The following is an 8,610-nucleotide window of genomic DNA, read 5'->3' as shown; positions in this document are numbered from 1 at the left end:
GGAAGGCAACAGAAAAATTCAATGAACATGAGAAATCGACATTTCAAGTGATTCAAGCCAATGTATTGCTGCTTTAGGTAGCACACCAATTAATGCCCTTCTGTCTGACGCTGCCCGGAAAACAAAGAGCACCTGCTGGGACTCCCAGCAGCTCCGAGTAAATCGCCAGAATGCTGACACCTCCTCATCTCCACCGCTTCCATGTTTTTTTTTGTGTTGCCATAAGTTAGTTTCTCTCCGTTGGTGCACTGGTCTAATGCTAGTGCTAATAATGCTAATGCCAGCAAATACAATTGCGGCTTCACAAAACTTTTCGGAGCTTTAGAAATGGGAAGCTTTTTCTCCCAGGAAAGTACCTGCTCTCTAGCAGGGACTGAAAAGGGGGTGAAAAGGTTCTCATGAACTAAGTTCTAGTTCCGGATTTTCTTGGTGTGAACGCAACATTTCAAGAACTATCGGAACTATACTGGGAAAAGTACTCTGGTGTGAAAGCGCCTATTGACCTAACTGATCTTATTAGAAGATATTTTAATTTAGTTCTAGTGTTTAAAAGTAAACACTAGAACTAAATTCAGGATTCCTTTTGGAGTCCCTCAAGGCTCAATACTTGGACCACTACTATTCAATTAATATATGCTTCCACATGGGTCCATTATTCAGCAGTAATACATTGTAAATCTGATGATGACAGTTGCTGTTTACATATCTATTCCTAGGAGTTTCTGTTGTTAAATGCTTTATGGCCAAACATTTTTTATTTTAGTATATGCCAAGACCTTGAGGCAGCATATTCCCTGTGTCAGTATAACCTTGAGAGAATGCCAAAAACTTGGGTTTGATTGTGGATGATAATCTTTAATTCAAGACATTTACCTCATATTTCCAGGACCACCTTTTACCATCTCAGATATATATCTAAAGTGGGATGTTCCTTTAACGATCAGTTTCTGTAAAGCTGCAAATATTTCGACTAGATTATTTTGATTGTGTTAAAAATAGTTATCTTATTCAAATACTGCAGCAAAACCATTACCTTAAACATAAAGGTGTAAAGACTGTATCAACCATCTTAGACAACAACTATTAACCAGAAACCCATTCTGCTTTCTTTCAAAATGGCAGTCCAAAACCAAGCACACAACATTTTTCTGACAAGCTTTCTGAAAGTAAAATGCAAATAAAACGGAATTTTATCTCTGGTCCTTTTTACACTTCTCCTTATCTTCAGCTAAAAGAACATCCTTATATCATGGCAGTTCTGTTTTTGGGTTAGATTCTCTGCCTGCAGGTAATTCTTGCCTTAACTGTAGCCTGCATGGTCTGCTGTTTGACTGACCGATGTGCTTTCATGAATCATGCGGTCAGATTTCTGAACTGATGCACTACATTTTGTCATCCTGACATCTCCATCCAAGCATGCAAATGCCAGGCTGTAGATAGTTTGTCTCAGAATGACGATTGGAATTCCAAGACGAAAGAAAAATGCAAGGCATTGTTTGTAGTATATAAAGAAAAAAAATCAGTTCTCCTAAAATTATTTCAAATGTTAGATTTGTCTCTTTTCCTTGATTTGAAAATTAAGGTCATTTCAGTTGGATGTGAAACAGATGTCTTATATTTCTCTTTTTTTATGTTTGTATTCTGTGTTGTCGCTCGAGGGCTTTCACATTTTGAGGTCCTTCCAGTGTTGCTTGGCTGCACAGTTAGAAGTGTTACCCAAATCAAAAATGCACTGTGTTCTTTTTAAATAAATTAGCTCATGCTTGATGTGTTGTTTTTTTCTGTCTAGCAATCATTTTTTAGACTCATTCAGATTGCTGGCATACATTTAGAAATAGTGTTCGTCTTTTTGTCAATCAATTTACAACATAAGTAAAATCCTTTTTCACATATAGAAAAAACACATTCCTGTAAACATAGGTGCATGTTGTACATGTTCTCACATGGAACAGTTGAAAGCAGATGCACACATGTCTCTTGGCTTTGGATGCACACCAGCTATTTTCTTCTTATTTCTCTTCAGAGCGCTTCAGTCCTGTTAAGTTCAGCCACAGTTCACTTTTTAAGGTGGATGAGAGACTCTTTTGGCTTGGAGTCATTTTACCTTCAACCGCCCTCACCACTTTAAAATCCGCAGCCACTGAGAGAAAGACTTGACTCCATGATAAAATGTATTCGAGACATAGAAGCAGTGTAAGTGAAATCAAATACATTTTATTTACAAGACAGATTTAATACAATGGGCAGAGTAAATGATCCAACATCAGCAAAATGCATGACTACATTTTTTTATATGGTTTTTTGTATTGTTTTGATTTGCATTTCAATCAGGAGAGACGTGATGTATGAAATACATGTTTATTACCGGGACACATAATATGAATTAAATAGTGATTGACAGATTATAACGAGTGAATGGAATGGTGTTTGGCGATTAGGCCCCGGTTTACAGGATGATCATTCAGGAGGAGAAAAAGCGCTCCGATGAAACCCCCCGGGGGCTAGACACTGGTGGTGATGAAAAGTAGTTCGGTCCGGTCTGAAGGGAGAGGGTTTTAGCTTGGCCCTGTATGAGGAGACAGGAGGCGAAGGGGTGGAGGAGGGTTGCGCGTTGTCACCTGAAATGACAATTGACGGAGAGGGAAGAGCAGATTTAAAAGGGGTTAGCGGGTGCAATGGCTTGTGAAGATGGGGGGAAGTGATTGGTTAGTTGGGGAGTGACGCCCCTGATCACTTATTGAGAGAGGAGAGAGTATTGGAATGACGTGTAACAGACAGAGGATATTGGTGTTCCTGCTTGAACTTGCGCTGAGCTTCATGCCCGGTATTGTGAGTCCCTATGTTGCATGATTGTTCTTATGATTTTTAAAACTCTGGTCCATTTACTGCAACAGTTTTGTTAATGTGCATTGTCCCTTTTTATAAATAAAATAAGCTGTTAAAATTATGCTTGATTGGATTTTGAGACCACATTTGATATCACATTTCAGCAAAAAGCATGTCTCTAAGAGTTGTCATTTGTTGTTGTGTCGAGGACAGTGGGTCAATCCAGTACAGTACAATTTGGAAATACAATTATCCCTTTTATTTTATCTTTTCTTGGCCATGGGTCACTCTTGTAAAATACATTGTAATCTCAATGAGTTCTTTACCTGGTTAAATAAAGGATATATATTTGATGAGCATTGAACACAAATATAAAACACATTTTGATACTTGCTCTGTGGCCTGGCTCTCTCCCTCCATGTCTCGTGAGAGCTCAATGTGTGACTCTGCCTCCTGAATTTTCCAACTCAGTTCTCTGTTGATTTAGATCAACATACAATGTTTCAAATTGTATTTAGAAAGGCTTAAAATGTAAATGCACAGCAAAATCCTAATATAATCTTTATGGTATGCTCATACATATGAAAACACGTTCTTATAAAGAACAGAAACGATGCATCTTAATTTTGATCACCCTATTAAACAAGTGTTCAATGAATTACATATTTTAAGGCTGTTACTGACACTTCTGTTCTCTTATTTGTCAGTTTTGTAACATAACTTGTACGATCTTAACAACATTTTTTCAATTCACCACAGTGAAAAAAGACTGTCATTGCCAGGAGACATAAATCAATCAGAATCTTTGCCTGTATTTCTGCGATGCTGGGCGCAATGTTTTTTCCTGGTGTCATTCTTGCAACCTAACACTTTTGTCCTGTACTTGTGTCCCTTACAGTGTGCAAGAGGAGTGCATGTATAGAGGCAGTATATATTAGCAGTCTTGAATGGGGAAATCGGTTATGCACCACTGACAGTGTAAGAGGTACAGTCAGCAAAAAACTGGCAAATCTTTTTAGCGGGTGTCATAAAATCTCCCAGACATACTTAGTTTAAGGGTCACACAGCAAGGTAATACGTCGTATATATTTTTGGGGCAGAACTCATGCAAGTGGCATGAAGCAGAGCAACTATGGATTTGATGGATGCCAGACTTGTATTTGTCACACATTCTAAATGTTTTTCATCAAGTATTACTGCCATAAACCATGCTCAACCTGAAATAATCCCCTTTGAAAAAGCACTGAGTGATGCATCTCTAAAAAGCTCCACTGAGAGGTATAGAATAATGTTATTAAGTGGGGACACTGCCAGTAGACAGCTTGCACGCTAACCACTATGCTGTCCAAATGTAATGTGTTTTTCTATTGTGTTTTTCCAATACAAAGTAAAACAAAAAACATCCAAACCTAATGGAAAAGTTTATTTTTATTTTTATTGGAATTAGTTTGCTGGAGTGACACCTTCCTCCCAATTCCTTAATGCTCCTTTTAATATGAAATGCAAATATGATGCGTGTCGTAACTCCCTCTGCCCTTCTCCTCTTTCATTCACTGAGCACTTGATCTTGCTAAGAGTGGAGAGAAGAGGTGGGGAAAACAGTTTGATAGAACCATGTAATATTTCACAATTTACCTGTCAGCTGTCAGGGCCGCCCGTAAACAAGCATGTGCCACTTTTTGCACATTTATTTTGAGGCTTAATCTTTTAGCACAGGCAACAACTTTGTAAAAAATGACGTGTTAAGAGCTACTGTTCCCACGTGCATGTTTTTCTATTTTGACACACGCATTTGTTAACTCAAACTCCCCAACTGTACAGTTATTGTGGGAATAATGCATTTGAAATTGCAGATTGTGTGTCATCGATCAATAGGCTATTATTGCTCCAATTACAGTGTGTAATGGCTTGGAATAACATAAGATTCTCTATGGGAGTGTTAAAGTACATACTCAGTCTCAGACCTGCATTATACACTGCACTGATTTCTGTTCATGGCAATGTGTGAATATGCAATAGGCTTTTTCATGCATGCAAAAATCTTCAAATGATGGATATGTATACCTGCTGCTGCATCTTCATATTCTGCTTTTGTACTCACAAGCAGCTTCTTTACATTGAAATGACAGCATTATGCATTTTTCCTCCTGAATCTATTGAAGCTGGTGAGGACATGCAGTGAACATAAAGAGAAGAAGAGAAACGCGCTGACATTTACCAATTAGCATGGTTATTCATAGAAAATATGTGCAATATGTATTTATAGACTTTTATCCAATACAACAAAAATGGCAATGACTTAATGGCACCTGAATGAAATTGAAAGCATCTTAAGGCTAGACACGGCAGGCAAAAACATCGTTTTTCAATCACTTGTCAATTTTGAGATTTTGATTCTATAAACATGTTTTCTTTCAGGCTTTTGGAAGGAAAACGTACAAAATACAAATTTAAGTGTTTATTTTACTATAGTTTGTCTATTTGCGTCTGTATATTTCTCCTAAATTCACCAAAAGTTAGCATTCTAACGTAACATAAAGTACCGCGACCGCTGTTTGCACCATGTCATCAGAGATATCGTTGGAAAGCTGAGTCTCTCCTGCACAATCTAATCGGATCCAAATATGGTCATTTCCTTTGAATCAGCAACCAATCGTGAAAGTACAAAGGGGTCTTAAACCAAGAAACAAAATCTCATTGGCTGGTGTCAATTTCTGACAACGTGATTTGTTCAGATGAGTCACGTGGTGTGCTAAAACACTTCCTGGTTAGCTTTCCGCTCGAAATTTAAATCTCAAAATGGCAAAAGAACGGCAAAAACAACTTTCACAGAGAAGACGACAACAATTGTCACTTGCACGAAGCAAGGTTATATAAAAAACAAATGACCCCGAACATGAAATACCTTCACGTAGTGCGTCGATGCGCAAGCTGTCATCCAAAGAACAGGAGGGTTTAGCCAGCGCAACACTGCAATCTTTAAAGGTCGTTTTCTCAAAATGAGTTTTTTCTCCTCTGAGTCCCAAATGTCCACTTCAGTAGAACGTATATAACCGCGGCCGCGCACACAGCCTAAAGTTTAGCTGTTCTACTGATCAAAGTTGCCCTCTAACTCAACTTGATCAAACAGCAAAAACTCCACAGATTCAATTTAAAGAAACACGATAGAGTTGGCAGTCAACAAAAAGGCTTAAGACAAGGATTTTCTCCCAAGAGTATGACATTCATTATCAATAGACACATTTACAAACAATACTTTAACCAGTAAAAACAACAACAATGTATTATGAATTAATCTACTATGCTATTTAAAATGGTATCCAGTGTATAAAAAACGACTAAATGGGTGCATTTTTATTATTCACCGCCACTCACACGTGCCCTGTACAGACACAGCAACTGAAAAGAAAGTGATAAATTAAGAAAGGTGCAAAATTAACTAAACACACACACACACACACACACACACACTTAAGGGGCAGTGAAGTGCACGTGAGGGCCTAACACTGCTGAATCCCAACTCCCAAGGCTGCCGCTCAGGTCAGGGGTGCTGGATCCCTCAACAAAAGACACAAAGCACAACAGTACATCAATTCATTGAGATAATAAAAACACTAATACTCTTGGGAGATAAGCAATTGGAGCAACAATGTAAACAAAAACATAAAAACAAACAACTATAACAAACCAAAATAAAGGAAACAGAACAGTAAAACAAAGCAGCAGTGGCGGACAATCTATAAAAGAACAAAGCACATGTTACAGAAATGCTGCCATAAACATAGTCTTTGTAAAAAAAACATGATCGCGCATACCTTATGTCCCTCGGACGGAGCAGCCCCTCACACACACAATACCGCCTGTCTTGTCACGGTCACGGGCAAAGCTACAGTCTGCTGGAGTAATGTGTAAAAGTTAAACACCCAGAGCCTAACATGCCACTAACTCGATAATTGTGGAGACTTACCAGAAACGTCTCGGTCGAACGGGAAAGAACTATCGGGTATCAGCTGTATAAATATTGTTTACTAAGTGAAGGGAATGCGGAAGTGGGCAGTACCTCTGTGGTCAGCTACAGTACACGTAGATACACCAAACCTGCCAGTTATATTCCTATCAATATTATGAAGGCTTTTACAGAAGGGTTTGTTCATATATTATTCATAGCCTGAATTATATAACATTGTACCTAAAAACATGGCGAAAATTGATATTTTAGGGCTGTTGACAGTATTTTCTGATTTATGGAGTGATAAAAAGAGGTATCCAAAATCCCTTCTGTAAAAGCCTTAGATACGACTATGTGTATATAATTTGTATATGATATATATGTATATAATATGACTACAGAATGAAACAAGAATTTTGAACTTTGCTTTATCCAAAGTTCAGATTTCGATTCCTGAAATGTGTTAAAATATGCGCATATTTAATGAGATAATGTCTCATTTGCATATTTAACCATGTAATACAAAAAAAAAATGTCCTTAAGTAATTAACTGGAGACATTTCTAGCTGATATCTTTAAGTTAAAAAAAATTACCCTATTCACCTGGGGTACCTTAAGAACATAATATTTGCTTACTTTTAATTTAATTTACATGGTAGTATATTAAATGTTAAAGAGGTCATATTATTTTTCCAGGTTTATAATTGTTTATGCTTCTACTGTGACATGTCTCCATGCTCAAACAGCTCTTTATTTTTCTCATACTGCCTGTGCTGCAGCACCTCTTTTCACCATCTGTCTGAAACCAGAGCCCAGTTTGCTCTGATTGGTTAGCTGGCCAGCTCTATTTTTATTGGTTAACCCTTTTAGAAATGTCTTACCTCTGGAGGAAACTTTGGGATTTCAACCTTTGCAGACCATTTACATTTAAAATCTATAACATACTACAGGAAATTGAAAACCCCAATAAGCATTATAAGGCCTCTTTAAGCTTTCAGTACTAATAGAAAACAATGGGAAGTTATGGATGGCAACTTTGAGAACAACCCCTTAGTCGCAAACCCTAATAGCTATAGTTTTTACCTCAGTTCAGAAAGTTTGTATAAGGCAGCCGTCTGCATATTGCATTTTTAACATCAGCATGGGACTTAGTTTTTGTAAATAAAAATACCTTATTGCTTTGGCTTCTCGGTAGAATAACAGGCCAGTATTTTTTTCTCCCTGTGATTCCAACTTGCCTCAGGTCGGCTGCTCATGCAAGTTACATTAATATCAGCATGATGCCTTGCACCCCCTGCAGTTACATGTATTCAAAAACATCCAGTACTAACGCAATTTAAACATGAGCACAGACATAGTTTATCATTTGAAATACTTCTTGTTGTCAATTATTCAGCCTCTTAGAAGAGCTTCAAGCGTCACTCAGACACACTGCTGATTGGAATTGTTCACATAGTAATAAATAATAAAGAGCAAAAATAGAGGCACCAAAATAGTGCCGAAAGTCACTCAAAGAGACGTATTAAAGCGCAATGTTTCAAGAATTTGTTTTAGAACATCCACAAATTGAACACATTGAAACACCTGTCAGCTATTCAGAACTTCAGCCTTGGGGAATCAAACTCTCAGTCTGCAGCTGACATTAGAGGCACAGTGTTCAACATTGTACACTGGCAGCAGAGGCAGGCTGGTGAAGGCGAGGAATAGTGTGAGCAACAAACAGTGTGATTCAAAAAGCAGCAGCTTGTTGACACATGTACAGCCTCAACCTAAGGCATGCTTTTCAGAGGGAAAAAAATGAGTTGTCACGACATGATAAATTAGCTCCTTTTTTC

The 8,610-nt window shown here is 37.8% G+C and overlaps 1 long non-coding RNA gene across 4 annotated transcripts; it reads right to left on the bottom strand.

Moving 5' to 3' along the window:
- Positions 1-2,235: 2,235 nt before the first annotated feature.
- Positions 2,236-6,888, bottom strand: LOC307019573. 4 transcript variants are annotated; one of them, XR_013802688.1, is made up of 4 exons: positions 6,794-6,888; positions 6,642-6,719; positions 5,732-6,563; positions 2,236-2,618 (listed from the first exon to the last, which is right to left on the bottom strand). It is a non-coding gene; the product is annotated as an uncharacterized lncRNA (long non-coding RNA). The 4 variants fall into 4 exon arrangements; XR_013802689.1 differs by lacking the exon at positions 2,236-2,618 and having other exon boundaries at positions 3,285-6,563; XR_013802690.1 differs by lacking the exon at positions 2,236-2,618 and having other exon boundaries at positions 3,285-6,563; positions 6,642-6,722; positions 6,794-6,865.
- Positions 6,889-8,610: the final 1,722 nt, after the last annotated feature.

The sequence above is a fragment of the Notothenia rossii genome (assembly GCF_949606895.1).
Source record: "Notothenia rossii genome assembly, chromosome: 9".
NCBI lineage: Eukaryota > Metazoa > Chordata > Actinopteri > Perciformes > Nototheniidae > Notothenia > Notothenia rossii.
The sequence above is the reverse complement of the archived record's forward strand: the minus strand, read 5'-3'. Positions and strand labels throughout refer to the sequence as shown.